The 17,406-nt window shown below is 42.8% G+C and overlaps 1 long non-coding RNA gene across 1 annotated transcript; it reads left to right on the top strand.

Moving 5' to 3' along the window:
• Nucleotides 1-467: 467 nt before the first annotated feature.
• Nucleotides 468-14,503, top strand: LOC141627266 (uncharacterized). The gene is made up of 2 exons (XR_012536825.1): nucleotides 468-1,230; nucleotides 14,331-14,503. It is a non-coding gene; the product is annotated as an uncharacterized LOC141627266 (long non-coding RNA).
• Nucleotides 14,504-17,406: the final 2,903 nt, after the last annotated feature.

The following is a 17,406-nucleotide window of genomic DNA, read 5'->3' as shown; positions in this document are numbered from 1 at the left end:
TTTCTCTTATATCGTGGAATGTGGCATTTCGTATACCAGACTACCAGTTTGAAGGTGCGTATTCTCGGGGTGTGGTTAGATCACTTAGAAAAGTAACAGAATGGACAAAGGGACAAATTGACTCCTAAGCATTTATTACTCCCTTCTATTTCATATGTTTCTTTTTTATTAAAATACTACTCACATTAGAAAAAGTAGAACAACATATGAAATTCACATTAGAAAAAGTAGAACAACATATGAAATAAAAGGTAGTACTATATATCATCAAGTCCCTTGACTTTTAAAAGTAGCACATTAGTCCTAAACGTACCAAAGTTGGCTGGTGTGAGTGGTAAGGGCTCTCATCTCTTAAACAAGTGGTCAGGGGTTCGATTCCTGACTCTTGCGAATGAAAAAGCCAAACTTGGGAGGGCCAACCCATTAAATTGCCTTCAGACTTAAAGCGAGGAGATTAAATTTGTCGGTAGGGGATACTCCTGGTCAACACCAAAAAAACATTAGTCCTAAACGTTTTTTTACTAGACATTGGAAGCTCACCTCTCTCTAAAAAAACAAAAAAAAAAAAACCCAATCTTAATATCGCTGCTCCGCCGTCTCCGCCGTCTCCGCCATCCACACTTGCCTCCCTTCTTCTTCCCCTACTCAAATTGCCGGAGATGAGTTTGTCCCTTAGCCTATCTCCGGCGATTCGACACATCTCATACCCCCAAAAACCCCCAATAATCTACATTGTTGTTCCCGCATCTCCTGACCAACCGGCAACCGCTGTTCCCTCGCCTCTGCTTTGTCGCCGGGGATGGGTCCGTCCTGGCCTATCTCCGGTGATGGTCTGTATCTCGTTCTCTATTGTTTTATACCGGTACTCCTGATCATCCTTTTTTCCGTTTTGATTTTTCGACCCGTCTTTTCCGTTCTGATTTCTTAACCCGTCTCTTAGTGGGTTATGGGCTGGATCGTTCGTTTGGCATTTTGGTCAGTTTTCGTCCAACTGGTGACCGGTTTGAGTGCTTTATTTGAGTTTTAAGAATCGCTAACATCGTCATTCTTCATTCCTCCGATGAATAAGCTTGTTACTCCATTAATGGCGGCAATACTGACTGTTTGCGTTTGCGACATGTATTGATCTTCAAATGAATAGAAGCTTAAACCCTCCTTGGTGGTTCTGTCTGGTGCGGTCTTGGTCGGTCTCCTTGCTTGCATCATGGGTGGAGTTGGTTTTTGATCTTGGTAATAACTTTCGTCTGTTTCTTGGTTATGCTTTAAAAGATAAGGTGATATAATAGGAGTAATGAGTAAAGACTCGTGTGGAGTACTCCTTTTTGGTGATTTAGTCATGTTCAATTTATGTTTAAAGTGTTTAGTCAGTTTCCTCCGGTACCTTTCCTGTCACCGCCGTTTTTCGTTCTCAATTCAGGGGTGATCCCCCCATTGCTCCCATCCCTGGTTTGTTTGTCTTGTCTCTCGATGAGTTTAACTCATCTGTTGGTTTTGCTGCTCTCCTAGGCGGCTTCCTTTTGGGTCTGATACGGTGATCCCCCATTTCTCCCACCTGTCATTCCCTCTTTTTTTTCCCTAGTGTTGACCAGTGTAGTCCCTTCGTTTGGTCTGTTTGCTTGATTGGCGGTGGTCCTGGGAGGTGTCCTTTGGTGATTCGGGTGTCTCTATGGGGTCTTGATCCACCTTGTTGTCTTGTTAGTGGGTCTTCGCTCTTGCACCTGCTTCTGCTGTTTGCAAGTGTGTCTTTGATGTTCCCGTGTTTGTTGCTGATGGTTTTTGGCTTCTATGCTGATTGTGGTCATCGGGTCCTTTCTTTTGTGCTTTCTCTATCTATCTTTTCTCTATCTTTTCGGAAGGGTGAGTCTGGGTGTAGTGGTTCTTTTGTGCTCATGTGGTCTTGTTTTGGGTTCTTCGGTTGGGTTGGATGGTTCGGTGATGGTGATTCTACTGCAGTGTGTCTAAGTGTGTCTACGGGTGTTGGGTTTTCGTACGAGATGTGTTTGGTAGGGTGAAGTCGGGGTCTGACAATGTTGTTGGGTGACCAGGATGCGGTGGTCTTTATCAGTTGCAATCTTATTATCCTTTTGGTTAATCAGTGTAAGGGTAACATGTGGTATTTGTGTTGTGTTTATGGTGAACCCGATCATTCAAAAGAGGGGTGCTGTATGGGAAAATTTTACCTATCATCTTGATTCCCTTGACAAACCCTTCTTGCTTATAGGTGACTTCAACCAAGTTGAATTCTCTTCTGATAAGTTAGGCGGCAATGCTAAATTGATTAGAGGAGCAAACTTATTTTCATACTGGAAGAATATACATTGTCTGATAGATATCCCCTTTAAGGGACCTAGATTCACTTGGTGCAATAATAGGGAGAGTCCACATCGAATATACGAAAGACTTGATAAGGGTTTTGCTTCCAATGATTGACTTTCTCTTTTCCCAAATACTTTTATCAAACACTTACCTATTCAAATATCGGATCACGCGCGCCTATAATCCTTGATACAAATATGGTTCTCAATACCAATAAGAAAGTTTATAAGCTTGAGACTTAGTGTTTTGATCATGCCGAATGCAGTGGACTGGTTAAAGAAAGCTGGGAAAGAAAAGATAAGGGTGATGCTTCTCATGTTCTTTTGGCAAAATTACGTCGTATAAATAACGCTTTGAGAGTGTGGGCTTGTAACAAAAAGACGAATGGGGACTAAAGTGGAGTACTTTTGATCAGGATCTTGAATCCTATCTTTTGGATATTGAGAATGGTGGTGATACTGTTAATTACGAATCATGTCACAAAAAGCTTATGGAATTCTCTATTGCGACTGGCACTTATTGGCGCCAACGTACCAAATTGAAATGGAATTGTGAGGGTGATACGTGACAAAGTATTTTTTTTCAATTGGGTTAAAGGACGATCTGGTGCTAATCTCATCTTGGGTATTAAGGAGTCTAATGAATGGACTTTTGATATCAAGGAGATTGGTGGTTTGTTTCATAAACACTTCTCCACTATCTTTAATTCTGATTCTGAGCCTGAGTGTTTTGAAGATTACTTAAATAAGCACGATTACTTATTTGATAATCTTAAGCGTAAAGTGGGCATGGAGGAGAGAGCCAAATTGGGTCGTGTATATTCGAAAAATGAAGTTCGTGCGGCTGTTTTCCAATTGGGACCTCTAAAATCACCGGGTCCTGACGGTATTCCGGCGGCTTTTTACCAAAAGTATTGGTCTATTGTTAAGAATAATGTTATTAAAGGAGCTCTCAATATTCTAAATTCGGGTACTCTGCTTAAGGATTTCAATAAAACCTTTATTGTTTTTATTCCGAAAAATGATTGCCCGGAGAGAGTTGGGGATTTTCAGCCGATTAGCCTCTGCAATGTTATTATGAAAGTTGTCACAAAATGTATTGCTAATAGATTAAAAGGAGTTATGGATGACCTTGTTAGTCCTTTTCAAAGTACTTTTGTCCCTAATAGAAGTATTGTAGATAATATTGTCATTGCCCAAGAAATTCTTCATGTCATAAATCATAGGAGTTATGGCAAGAAGGGTATGATAGCTTTAAAGGCAGATATGAGTAAAGCTTATGATAGGTTGAACTGGAATTTCATAATAGGGGTGCTCTCTTACTTAAATTTGCCGGGCTCTATGGTTCAGCTTATTATGAGTACTATTGAATTTGTTTCTTACGAAATTCTGATGAATGGTGCACCCATGGAAAAAGTTGAACCTTGCTGTGGGATTAGGCAAGGTGATCCTTTATCCCCTTATATTTTCACGCTTTACACGGAAGTCCTTTCTCAAATGATTTTCTACGCTCAGGATGGCAATCTCATTAAGGGTGTTAAAATATGTAAGAACGGGCCGAAAATCTCCCATTTATTGTTTGCTGATGATTCACTCTTTTTTATTCGTTGTGACTATGGGGATTTTGACTTTCTTATGAACATTATCGATGAGTAATGTGCTGCCTCTGGGCAATGCCTTAATAAAGATAAGTCCTCTTTAATTTTCAGTCCAAACTGCTCACTTATGACGGTCAAGAAATGCTTGACTGAGTTTCAAATTGCTCCTAAGCATGATCTTGGCAACTATCTTGGCTTACCTACGAGTATTGGGTCTTCTAAGAGGGATTTATTTAAATTTCTTGTTGACAAGTTTAAGCGAAGGCTATCCTCCTAGAATAACATTTTTCTCTCTTCGGATGGTAAATTGACTCTTATTCGTTCTCTTCTTTCTTCACTATCTCTTTTCTCTCTATCGGTATTTCGCATATCGGTAAGTGTAACATCAGAACTTCAATCCTTGATGGTGCATTTTTGGTGGAGTGGAACTAGAACTAATAAGTCTATTCATTAGTGTAGTAAAGACTTTCTTAGTAGGCCTGTGGGAGAAGGGGGTCTTGAACTTCACAACATTGGATGCTTTAACCAAGCTCTTCTTGCCAAGTCTGCTTGGAGAATCTTATGTGTTCCAGGAAGCCTTATTAGTAAAGTTATTGGTCCCAAACTTGGTGTTCATGCTGATATTTTATTCCAGAACCGTTGGAAGGCTCCCCAAGCGTCGTCATGGGCTCTAAAAAGCCTTGTCTGGGGCTCTGATCTTATCTACAACAATATTGCTTGGACTATTGGATTTTCTTCTCGTCTTAATGCTTGGAAGAGTAAATGGATAAAGGGTCATCGTCTTCATGATCTTTGTGGGGATTTTATTGATGCTTCTATTGCTTCCACGCTACTGGTTGGTGACCTTCATGATAATCATAGGAAATGGGATCTCTCTTCTCTTGGTTTCAATCCGGGTGAGGGAGTTACAAAGAAAATCCTCGCAACTTATATCCCGTGTCAACCCTCGGATGACTCCTTCTATTGGAAATTCTCAAAACATGGTGTTTTCACAGTCAAGTCGGGATACTATGCTGCTGCTATGGCCTTATCTAATGGACCTTCCTCGACTGCTGATCGCTCTAGAATGTCTGCAACAATTGTGGCTTTTTGCAAAGCAAAGCTCTGGAAGTTGCCTATTTCTAACAAACTAAGTGTGTTTTTATGGAAATTTATGGCTAGTGCCCTTCCAGTGGGCTCTGAATTCCTTAGACGAAAAATGAATTGGCGCTCCTTGCTTTGTGATGGCTCTTCTCCTTGTGTGGAATCTATTTCTCACCTCTTCGGAGATTGTAACTTTGCAAAGGCTCTATGATTCGGCTGTCCTTTAGGACTTAGAATCACCGGGAGGGAGGGGGGACATTGATGTTAGGGTTTGGGTCATAAACTGGGTCACTTATGTAGGGTAATATCCGTATAAAACCCTCTCTTTATAGGATTATAACGCAAAATTTACATGTGATTATAGTCATAAAACGAAAAACATAATGAAACGATAAAGATATAGAAATAACCTTCGGTCCTAGTGCAAAAGGCAATGAGAGATCAAGTTAGATCTCCTCCTAATCGTTGCACCCAAGATGTCCGAGTAATGCCCTTGTGCTAGAGAGAATCCCCTAATTGCCTTGCAATATCGAGGGGATTGTTTTGTGAGTTTGTGTTGGATGAGAGATCCGGAATTCGGGAGGCACAATTCCCAAAACCCTAATAATTTTTTAGCAAAATGAATTAGGTTAGACAAGAGGAGAAAACTCCCCTTTTGTCTATGCAAGTCTCGGCTAAACGAGTGAGAGGAGGGGAAATGGGCTTTTCATTTCCTCTTCACTTAAACTCGTGGTCCGGTCCATAGCTTGCTAAGTGTATACGACGCGGTTTCATTATAAACTGTTATCGGTTATCGGAAATTAAGGCATCAACTAATAATACGGGTTAGTTGAATTATTAATACATGTCCGACAAAAAAATATTGTATAATTATATTCAATATACATTTAATTTAAATATAAAACGCTTATATTTAATTTTACGAATTAACTAGTTAATTCGCCTTTAGCCCATGATATTTAATCCGTATTAAATATAATATCTCAACATCACATTTTGACTAATTATTAGTCAAATAACTCGAACTAACTGGTTAGTCAAATTTGGCATCTACATGATTGTATTTTCATACCGTCACATCACTCAAAACGTATCCTATAGGTTTGACTTTTAGGGACCAGTTGATCACCGCCATCCGTATGACAATAACGTCAAACTTATCTAGCAAGCCAACCGTTATTGATAAACGTGGATCAATTGATTATGATACAAAGTATACCCTTTGATCCTTTTAGAGATTTATAAGTCCTCGCACTAAGCGTTAAGGACACCAACCCCAACAAGCTCCCACTTGTAAAATACAAGTGTATGTGCAATGACGTTATCCGCACTAATCGGAGGACACAGCTCAACAAACTCCCACTTGTCCGTACAAGTGTATGTGCGATAACCGATTCTCATATTCATTTAAAATTTCTCCCACTCAATGTAAAACAATTTGCGGATCCGGATCCACAAAGGTCGTATTTTACAATCGATCTGGATCAAGAGTGGTTTCCCAGACTAGAGAGTAACTTAACCGATAAAACGAATCCGTATCCGAGCATGGCCATGCATTTCGATTCTGACTCCTCGAGTGGCCCCGAGAAATATCGAGTACCGATAAAGGTGAATATTTCCTTCAACTCGAACTCCTTCCGATCTAAGCACGGCATGAAATGACCCAGAAACAATCTACTTGGCCCCCTGTTACGGATGACCGTGAGAAAGAAACCAAAGTCACCCAAAATCGGCCTTAGTCTCAAGAGACAGTCGATAGTCAAAAGAATCGACTCTTAGGATCACCATGGAGGTCCTATCCACGCCAAGCACCGAATGTTATAAAACATTTAGGACTCCACGTCGTTGTCACAGTTGTGTCCTACGAGATATCCGTATAAATCGCCTCTGTGATTTGGTCACCAACTGTTGACTTATGGCTAGTTGAACCCACCATCAACCAACGTCACAAAATAATTGCGAGTTATCACTCATGTGGGCAATTAAGGACCGAAAAAAATATAATGTTCGTTGATTCACTTTGTGGTGTTCAAAATTTGTCGTACAAATCCACATGAGAAAACAAAATATATAAAATATCAAAACGATGATGTTGTATAGGGTACAAAAGCGAATGAATCTAATCCATAAAAGAGTACTACTGTAATACTCGGGAATTGTGGGAACGCTGTTGACCGATCTTGTTGACCAAACAGACCTTAGGGATGATTGGGTGAGGATCGAGGATCGGTAATAAGGGCGTATAAGTCGGTCACTCGACCTAGCGGAGGCCACTCGGCCGAGTATCACCAATACTCGGCCAGAGTGGAGTCTACTCGGCCGAGTATTCCTATACTCGACCGAGTATGGTGCGGATGACGTGTTATTATAAGTGCGTGTTCGCGAGATTCATTTCTATTTTCTCATTTCCCTCGACAGTTTCTCCTTCTCTAACCCTAGACCATCACCCTACTCAGCCACTCCATAGCCTCATACCTCTAAGGAGTTAGCCTAACCCCCTACCATGGGAACGTCGGGATTCGCGGAGCGAGGTGGTCGTGAATGGTGGTTGTCTATGTCGTCACTGATGTGCAAGATTAGGTAAGTTGCTGCCTTGTGTCCTTTTGTATGATTATTTGAGTATAGTTGTGTAATAGGATGTGGTTACCATTGTTAGGGTGCTGAATGGAGTTGTGCGTGGCTATAGATGGAAGTCTTTCATGCTTTGTTATGAGGTAGGGTCTCCCTACTCAGTCTACTGTTAATTGAATTGAATTCTATGACTGTATTGTGAATCATGGCTATCCGCTGATCATCGGAGTATAGTGTTTGTGGTAGTGTTGACGTTGTCGTGTGACATTGTGATGTTGTGATTGAGATTGTGGTGGAGCCACTTGCGGGAGTGGCTTCACACCCTAGTTCGCCCTCCGTGGAACCCGCCACGGGAGGGAATGTGCACATTAAGGGACGGGATCGTTAGTCGCTCGTGAGGAGCTGGACTAGGTGGGGATGGGCTGCGGTCACCCACTGGCGGCGAGGATTACCTGTTGCGATGGGTAATCTGGCAGGACTACACACTCTGGGTGTAGTCGGTGTGTATACGAGGTGGTGAGTTGGGATAGCGGATGATCAACTATTTACTTTATTGTCTTAACTTATATTTGATTAGTCAAGATCGACCCGTGTTGTTTTGTGGTATCTGCGGTGATCCATTCGGGGATGGTGAGCGATTGGTTTAGCGGTATTGTTGATTACTGCTTTGGGATTGGAGGAATCGAGTCATCACGCTATTAATTTAGAGATGTAGAATCACAAGTATTGTAATTGTATCGTATCTTTGGAACCTTGAATAGAATGGTAATGTAATGGATGTCCTAATGATATAATATTGTTCTTATATTGTCTAATTTGATCTACCTCCTCGGGAAACCGAGATGGTGACACCGTCATACACTGGAATGGTCCTTGGTAAGGCGTTACGGTGTACGGGGTGTTACAAAGTGGTATCGAGCGACGATTTTGGAACTCGAACCAACGAAATTAATGAACATAGGGTGTCAATTAAAATGAACCTGGTGTATGTACGTTGGGAGCCCCAGCCGATGCTAGATTTTGGGTGAGTAGGCGCCCTCATTTCAAAATCATGGCCCCATCGGACTTAAGCCAGACACGGGAAAAGGGTAGCTAGTGTGAGTCGTGAGTTGTTAAGTGTTGCGTGCTGTGTGCATTCATTGTGTGTGTATCTATTACTAGAGTGATATGTGTTAGTTAAATGTGTAGAAAAGTGGAAGTGAATATGGAATTATTGCAATGTGTGATCAACGACAACTTAAGCAATTTGTTGCTTTTGGGACGTGTAGGTGTGGCATTATTGCATGACAAATGTGAATAAGTTGTAAGTTTGGTGATTAGCAGAAGTGGAAATGATGTGATATAGAACTTAACCTGGTAATTATCGTAATTAGATTGTGACATGTGCTTTATGAGTACAGTAAAGTAGTTTTGGAATAGTGAAGGATAAAGTGAAAATAATGATTGTTTGGAGATGAATGTGCAGATATACGTGTTGTTGTGTGTTTACGTGGTAGGAATCAACTTTAATCGTGACGAGGGAATCCGGAACTCCGAACGATGTATTTGGTTTTGCGAAGAGCAGTGAAAACTTACGACCCCTTCCTTATTTCGGGAATTAGATCGAGTAAATGCCGATTACTCGATCGAAGCGAGACAACACTCGGCCGAGTGTCAAGAGGCATAACCGAGTGTTCATTTTGTTAGAATTATGATCTATTCTGTTCTTCAAGACTCGACCGAGTAAGAAAGGTACTCGACCGAGTAATTCACACTCGGCCGAGTATCCTAAACACTCGACCGAGTAGTGAACACTCGGCCGAGTATTCCAAACACTCGACCGAGTGTTGCTGTAGCAGGCCAATTGCGGGTTATACAAAAACCCTAAAGTCGTGCCTTTCTTTCTTATTTCCGCCTCCCATCTTCATCTTTTCATCTCTCTAAAACTCCATACTCCTCTTCTCTCAAGCTTTTGGGTAAGATCTTGGTGCCACACTTGCCCTTAGTTGCCCTAACTCAGTTTAAGGTAAGATTTAAACTCAAATTCCTTCATTGTTTCCAAAGGCATTGTGTATTAGTATACTATATTTCGATTTCTTGCTACAAACAATCTGAATCTTGTCCAAAACTATTTGATTTTCGAATTGAACACCTATAGAACTTGTGTACATCTTTGATTGATTGATTTCATGAGGTAAAATTTACTTTCTGAATTCTAGGGTTAGCATAACGAAATTCTTCTTTTGTTGATGAGTATTTCCTGATTTGAAGCAATTTGAAAACTTAAAGCTAGGTGAATTGTAAAATACATGGTGATTTCTGATAGTTTATCTTCCAAAGCTTATTCCAAAATCGATATACAAGTAGAACAGTCCGTCTTTTGTGTAAGAACTGTCAAGTGTCGATCCTTTGTTAAAAAAAAAATGTATTTTCTTGCAGTATGGTGAAAACTAGAGGTTTACCCAACAAGAGACCTCGCGCAGAGGTCCAACTTGAGGTTGGGCAAGGTAGCGATGAAGCAGGTTGTACCACGTGGTGGGCTCACCCATCGGTGATTTTCGCTAACTTTGATCATCGTAAGGCTTTCGTGGCTCTTATGCGTCGACCTTTTCGCCCCACCCGTTGTGTCAACCCTAGTATTCTTGAGACTTTGGGGATTAAGGAAGACATAGTCCACATTTTCAAAATTTTGGGCATGGAGGGGTTGTATCACTTGAGAAAGAAATCATACCCTCACTTGACTCTTGAGTTTTTGAGTTCTTTTGTGTATGATAGGAAGGGAAAGACCGTCTCCTTTCGTCTCTTGAATAGGGATCATGAGCTTACCCTGGATGAGTTGGCTGACCACTTAGGTTTAGAGGCTGAGGAGGATGACTACCTTAGTGACGTGGCAAGAAAAAGTGGCGCACCTCAAGATTTACCTTATTTGACCGGCCGACCCGCCCCTACCGTCGGTGCCATGTTGATTAATGATATTCAAAGACGTTTCCCTTCGTATGTTTCTAAGGATGTTGACCTGTCTACTTTACTCGAGAGAGGACGTGAGTAAACTCAACTCTCACGAGGTCATGCTTCTTGTGTCTTACCTTAACCTCCACCGCCGGAAACCGTTTTACTACAGTGCCCCTGGTATAGTGTGCTCTAGTCTGGAGCGCATGGCACAGTCTGAGACCCGATTTGTTGCTTGCGGGGCCATAGTGACCCGCCTAGCTCAGCGACTGGCCGACTTTGAGGCCCCACCTCCCGAGGGGAATGAGTATGTTGAGGTTGTACCTACCATGGACGCCTTGATATTGGCGTCGAACCGATGGTTGAGGAAGATGGATGACGGGTCGTATGCTTGGAGGGTGAGAGGGACTATGTGGATGGTGCTTAGGACCCGGCTCGTCTCCCCGTTGTCGATCATTTGGCCGAGTGGGAGCCTTGTGGCATCCCCACTCCGAGCCCCGCCCGATCTTACGATTGACCCTCGGATTCTCCTGGACTTACCCGAGCCCGTCACCGCACGAGGGACGGCGAAGCAGCACCTCCCCACCTAGGGAGCGTCGTGGAGTTAGGCGACCTAGGGGAGACCCGGTTGTGTCCGAGCCCTCTTACTCTGTTCCCGACTCTTACCCTTACCACCCCTACCAGTTCTCGCCATATCCTACGGTGCATGACCCTAGGATGCGGCCTCGAGCCGGGCCGAGCGGATCTCTTCTACTTTGGTGCTCCGCAACCTTCATGAGATGACCCTTAATCGGGGCATCGGACCGATTTAGCACACGGCTTTTGTATGGTGGAGAGGACCGGAGTGGATACGGGAGTGTTCCACGATTATGGGGTAGACCCGAGTTTCGGAGACCTCGGGAGGAGACCGAGTTTGGCTACCTCGCGGGACCGTGGGAGCCAACTCCGCGATCGGTGGGAGGGGACTACTCGCGCGGAGTTTCGGGTGCGGGGAGTTCAGTGCAGTACCTGCGGCGCGGTGGCGGTGATGACATGGAGGAGGGTCCTCGTTGTCGATCTTGGATGTTAGAGCGATTTAGTTGATTTCTTGGATGCTAGACTTATTTGGTGGTGATAGACTTGTTTTGTTGTGTCATACTTATTATCTCTTCTTTATATGTTGCTTTCGGTATTTGGTACTTTTCGTTGGATGACTGTATCTGGCCATAAGGCCGTTAGTTACCTATTTATCGTAGGCGGATGTGTGGAATGTCGTCTCTGGTCGCGATTTGCTATGTTTGTTACTGCGGAAAGTATTGTGCGGAGTTAATTGTGAGTACTCTATGCAAAATTTGTTAAAAAGCCCTCTGGATACGAAAACTCGGCCGAGTATACGCCGTACTCGACCGAGTAGAGTTCACTCGGCCGAGTAAACAAATTCACTCGACCGAGTATTGATCACTCGACCGAGTAGCCCTAATACTCGGCCGAATGTTGAGGTAACAGAAGGCACCGGTGAAGTTATGTGATAATTGTATAAGGGAGTGGTCCATGTCTTATCTCGTTATTTTATACCATAATAATCCGCTTAGGTGAATGATAGTTGTACCATGGATACGTGATTGATAATGCTTTATGTTACGACATTGCTTGGTTGTCAGGTAACACCTTACGCAACCAACGTAGTGGTTGTAATAAGCTTGATATGGAGATATGTCCGGTCACAGTGATAATTACCTCGACGATTTTCACGTCACACTGTCATTTCTCATTAATTATACGGACCGTGTCATACGTTGTTGGGTTGCTGTAATGTTTTGGTCCTTAGGAGTCAAGAATATGTAGTGTCATAATCTGGGGTATACTACAAGGGTCTACGAGTAATGTCACCGTCAGAGGTGCGTGTTAGCTTAGTTAATAGTGAACTTGGGGACGAAGTTCCTTTAAGAGGGGAAGAGTAATGTCGCGGAATTAAGTATTTCAGGTAGGTAAAACATGTGTTTAGTTATACTATAATTTTGGAATTTCATGTATGTATGTTCATGTTCCCTTGAAGTGATAGCTATGTTGTATTCGAGTAATATAAAGGTTATACTATACATGGATGTCCCAACTCAAGTTTTATGATAAGTATTTTAATTGTGAAATATGTATTTTATTTATGAGTAAGTATTTAATTTTTATGATATATTGGGAATTATAGGTATGTTAGGCGTTCACATTCGGAGTTACTAAATTACAACTATGTTTCCTTAAGCCGCATCTATGTTTATTCAATTAATATGAAAATTATATGGTGCACGGGTGCCAAGTAAAATAAAGATTCGAGTCAAATGATGATCAATGGTGTGCGTGTCCGGAAGGTGGTGATTGTGTACTTATATATCGCTTGTTTGGAAGGTGGTGATTGTATACTTAGTTACTCTTTATAATGTGAGTGTTGCTCTACAATGGAGTATCGCATTGCTTTTGTATATTTAATATAAGTGTGCGGAACGTGGTAGTTTACATTTGTGTATGGCTTCCTTGCGTTGTGTAAAGTGTCGCAATTGCATACTCATGTAAGTATATGGGTGCATACTGTTTTGAGAATGGGTTATTGTTGGGAAAGGTAGCTGTAATAAGCGATTGTTGTTGAGTAAGATGGTTCATGGTAACGTATGGATAGTGTGAATTTGTGCACCTTTGTGAAGGTGGTTAGGGTCATGGTACGTAAAGTCTTTTGCGGGAGTGTCGTGCGAAATGGTGAACCGGGGGACGAAGTTCTTTTAAGGGGGAAGATTGTAATACTCGGGAATTGTGGGAACGCATTGTTGACCGATCTTGTTGACCAAACAGACCTTAGGGATGATTGGGTGAGGGATCGGCCCGGTAATAAGGGGCGTATAAGTCAGTCACTCGACCTAGCGGAGGCCACTCGGCCGAGTATCACCAATACTCGACCGAGTGGAGTCTACTCGGCCGAGTATTCCTATACTCGACCGAGTATGGCTGCGGATGACGTGTTATTATAAGTGCGTGTTCGCGAGATTCATTTCTATTTTCTCATTTCCCTCGACAGTTTCTCCTTCTCTAACCCTAGACCATCACCCTACTCAGCCACTCCATAGCCTCATACCTCTAAGGAGTTAGCCTAACCCCCTACCATGGGAACGTCGGGATTCGCGGAGCGAGGTGGTCGTGAATGGTGGTTGTCTATGTCGTCACTGATGTGCAAGATTAGGTAAGTTGCTGCCTTGTGTCCTTTTGTATGATTATTTGAGTATAGTTGTGTAATAGGATGTGGTTACCATTGTTAGGGTGCTGAATGGAGTTGTGCGTGGCTATAGATGGAAGTCTTTCATGCTTTGTTATGAGGTAGGGTCTCCCTACTCAGTCTGCTGTTAATTGAATTGAATTCTATGACTGTATTGTGAATCATGGCTATCCGCTGATCATCGGAGTATAGTGTTTGTGGTAGTGTTGATGTTGTCGTGTGACAAATTTGTGATGTTGTGATTGAGATTGTGGTGGAGCCACTTGCGGGAGTGGCTTCACACCTAGTTCGCCCTCCGTGGAACCCGCCACGGGAGGGGATGTGCACATTAAGGGACGGGGGACGTTAGTCGCTCGTGAGGAGCCTGGACTAGGTGGGGATGGGTGCGGTCACCCGGCTGGCGGCGAGGATTACTGTTGCGATGGGTAATCTGGCAGGACTACACACTCTGGGTGTAGTCGGTGTGTATACGAGGTGGTGAGTTGGGATAGCGGATGATCAACTATTTACTTTATTGTCTTAACTTATATTTGATTAGTCAGTACTGACCCCGTGTTGTTTTGTGGTATCTGCGGTGATCCATTCGGGGATGGTGAGCAGTTGGTTTAGCAGGTATTGTTGATTACTGCTGCTGGGATTGGAGGAATCGAGTCATCACGCTATTAATTTAGAGATGTAGAATCACAAGTATTGTAATTGTATCGTATCTTTGGAACCTTGAATAGAATGGTAATGTAATGGATGTCCTAATGATATAATATTGTTCTTATATTGTCTAATTTGATCTACCTCCTCGGGAAACCGAGATGGTGACACCGTCATACACTGGAATGGTCCTTGGTAAGGCGTTCTGGTGTACGGGGGTGTTACAACTACAACTTAGGAACACGTTTAATTCCCATGGAATTTACGTGCCCTTCATGCTTATCTTGTCGTAATGCTTTAGTGAGAGGATCTGCTATGTTATCATCTGTAGCAATCTTTTCTATCACTATCGCCTTTTGCTCCACGTAATCCGGATTAGATGAGCTTTCCGTTGTACATGTCTAGACTTGTTGCTAGACTTTGGCTCCTTAGCTTGGAAGATGGCACCACTATTGTCGCGATAGATGGTGATCGGGTCATTCGAACTAGGCACTCTGAGATAGCCCCGTAAGAATTGACGCATCCATATCGCTTCCTTTGTAGCCGGACGCGGCATAGTACTCGGACTCGGTCGTAGAATCTGTTTGTAACAGATTTGTTTTGAACTCTTCCACCGATGCAGCGCCATTAAGAGTAAAAACGAATCGGACCGAGATTTCGAGTCATCACGATCCGTTTGGAAGCTAGCATCTGCGAATCGGTTCAGGTTCGCATAGCTTTTGTTCGCCTCCATAAGTCAATGCCCAATCTTTAGTCCTCCGTAGGTACTTAAGAATGTTCTTGACGACCAACCCAATGTGATTCACCTGGATCTTTGTTGGAATCGACTTGTCATACTCAATGCATATGCCACGTCGGGACGTGTGCATATCATGGCATACATGATAGATCCTATTGCCGAGGCATAAGGTATCCGTGCCATGCGCTCTTTTTCTTCCGGTGTCTCGGTGCCGAGACTTGCTCAAATGCACCCCGGAGACATAGGAAGGAACCCCTTCTTGGAGTTAGTCATCTTTGAATCTCTCTAGGACTTTGTCTATGTAAGACTCGATCGAGAGATAGCATCCGTCGTGATCTATCTCGATAGATACGGATGCCTAGAATTCTCTGTGCCTCTCCCAGATCTTTCATCTGGAAATGGTTTTTCAACCATACTTTCACCGAAGTTAAGAGAGGTATGTCATTCCCAATCAGGAGTATGTCGTCAACATACAATATTAGGAAGACAATCTTGCTCCCACTCGACTTGATATATAGACATGGTTCCTCGACCGATCGAGTAAATCCATTTTCTTTTATCACTTGGTCGAAGCGATGATTCCAACTCCTTGATGCTTGCTTAAGTCCATAAATGGAACGCTTAAGCTTGCACACTTTCTTAGGATGTCTTTGGATCGATGAAACCTTCGGGTTGTACCATGTACAACTCTTCCTCCAAAAAACCGTTTAAGAAGGCGGTTTTCACGTCCATTTGCCAAATTTCATAGTCATGAAAAGCGGCAATCGCTAAGATAATCCGAATGGGAACGCATGACATGACTACGGGTGCAAAAATCTCATCGTAGTGCAAACCTGGCACTGGGTGAAACCTTTAGCAACTAGTCGTGCTTTGTAGATATCTTGTTGACCTTCCACAGAATGCTTTATCTTGTAAAGCCATTTGCATTGAAGGGGACGAACCTTAGCAGGTAAGTCAACAAGATCCCACACGTTGTTCTCATACATGGAGTCCATCTCGGATTGCATGGCCTCAAGCCATAGCTTTGAGTCGAAACTAGTCATGGCACCTTTATAGGTTGCGGGTTCACTACTCGTTAAGAGTAGAACGTCATCTATGTCATGTTCCTCGACCATACCAATGTATCATGCGGAGGAATAGAGACTCTTCCCGATCTCCTAGGTTCCTCAGGAATATTCACCGCAAATGGGATTGAAGGAATTGGTTCCTCCAATAGTTGCTCGGTATTTGGTTCTGGAATCTCCGACAGTTCGAAGGTTCTATCACTCTTTGCATTCTCGAGAAATTCCTTCTCTAAGAATGTCGCACTAGCCGCAACAAAAACACGTTGTTCGGTTGGCGAATAGAAGTAATGACCACGTGTTCCTTTAGGATAACCTATAAAGTATGTCTTGCCCGATCGCGGGCCGAGCTTATCTTCAGGTCTCCACTTGACATAAGCCTCGCAGCCCCAAACCCGTATAAAGGACAAGTTAGGGACCGTTCTCTTCCATAGTTCATATGGAGTCTTGTCATGACTTTAGACGGACTTCGGTTAAGTATTAGAGCGGTGACAAAAGAGCATAACCCCATAATGAATCGGGTAAAACCGTGTGACTCATCATGGATCGAACCATATCAAGTAGTGTTCGATTTCTCCGTTCGGACACACCATTCATTGAGGTGTTCCGGTGGAGTTAAGCGTAGGGCGATCCCCGGTCTTTAAGGTGTTGATCAAACTCGTGAGAAAGATACTCGCCACCACGATCCGAACGTAGTGTTTTTATCTTTCTACCAAGTAGGTTATGTACCCTATTTTGGTATTCTTTGAATTTCTCAAAGGATTCACTTTTGTGCTTCATTAAGTAGACATAGCCATATCTACTTAAATCATCCGTGAAAGTGATGAAATACCTATAGCCTTCTCGTGCGGTGATTGACATAGGTCCACATACATCCGTGTGTATGAGTCCTAATAGGTCGGCAGCGCGCATTCCAACACCTTTGAAGGAAATACGAGTCATCTTACCGATGAGACATGATTCACACGTGCCAAATGATTGAAAATCAAAGGCCGAGATAGCTCCATTTTTAATGAGTTTTTTACGCGTTCTCATTAATGTGTCCCATACGGCAGTGCCATAGATACGTTTGATCTTTGTCACCAACCTTTAACTTTTTATTCATTACGTGTAATATTTTTGTCGTCGATCTAAAACATAAATTCCGTTCATGGAGATCGCCTTGCCATAAATCATATCATGTAAAGAGAAAATGCAAGCATTATTTTCTATTACAAATGAAAAACCAAGT

The sequence above is a fragment of the Silene latifolia genome, chromosome Y, assembly GCF_048544455.1.
Source record: "Silene latifolia isolate original U9 population chromosome Y, ASM4854445v1, whole genome shotgun sequence".
In the NCBI taxonomy this organism is placed as follows: Eukaryota; Viridiplantae; Streptophyta; class Magnoliopsida; order Caryophyllales; family Caryophyllaceae; genus Silene; species Silene latifolia.
The sequence above is the reverse complement of the archived record's forward strand: the minus strand, read 5'-3'. Positions and strand labels throughout refer to the sequence as shown.